A 964-nucleotide genomic window follows, 5' to 3' on the forward strand; every position below is an offset into this window, starting at 1 on the left:
TAAATCTATTATATGCAACGTTTATACTATACTTCAGGGAACATTCAATTATTTCATAAGTGCATAAAATCTGCAGTCTATTTATTATCAATAATAATTAAGAAACTGAATAAATTCTATAATAAAAATAAGCACAAGGTCCTTATCAATTCATTTAATATCATGAATCATATTTGGTTCAGTTCAATAAATCTTCATTTGTCAATAAAAAGGTGTTCTGACATTGCCAATATCATCATCGTATTTGGTTCTCCACAATTGAACACTGAACGCCACCTTCTATTGCATCTTTGAACTTTCAAACAGAAATTAAATATTGTACTCATCTTTACCTTCGTTTATGTCAATTATTTACTGATGAATTTTTAAAAGCATTAATTATATTCAGGCTTGCTAATTTTTTATTTACCTCATTAGCAATTGGCGATTAAATTTTTTTAATTGTAATCAATAATAGTAGTATTTCCTGATTAAAAATTAAAATCAAATCGTTAATTTAAATTTCGTCCAATTAAGCTAATTAAATAATTTTGATTCAAATTAGTCAAATTTGAATTAAAAATTAAATGTTAATTGCTAATTCAAAAGAATGAAAGATTTCAGCGCTTATCTGCAAATTTCATTATATTCACGTAGAATGTTATCTCGAATGTTATTAATTGTGAAGAACAGAAATTCGTTGATAACAAAATTGTTTTAATTTGCGAATCTTGATAAATCCGTTGAATCATCTAACAATTATTTCCGACATACATAGATTTATCATTGATAATAATATATACAATCATTGACTTTGTTCAAATTAATTGTAATACATGCAACCGAAATAATTTTCGTAAACATGTTTACCAGAGCTAAACAAAATACATACTGAGATGTCAATATTATAAAATGAAATTTCTTAATTGAATATTAAACCATATTTTGTTGGCACAAGGGGCTAAATGGACACCGATCAATTTGA

The sequence above is a fragment of the Ceratina calcarata genome, unplaced genomic scaffold (genome assembly GCF_001652005.2).
Source record: "Ceratina calcarata isolate Rehan_Ccalc_2016 unplaced genomic scaffold, ASM165200v1 scaffold312, whole genome shotgun sequence".
NCBI lineage: Eukaryota > Metazoa > Arthropoda > Insecta > Hymenoptera > Apidae > Ceratina > Ceratina calcarata.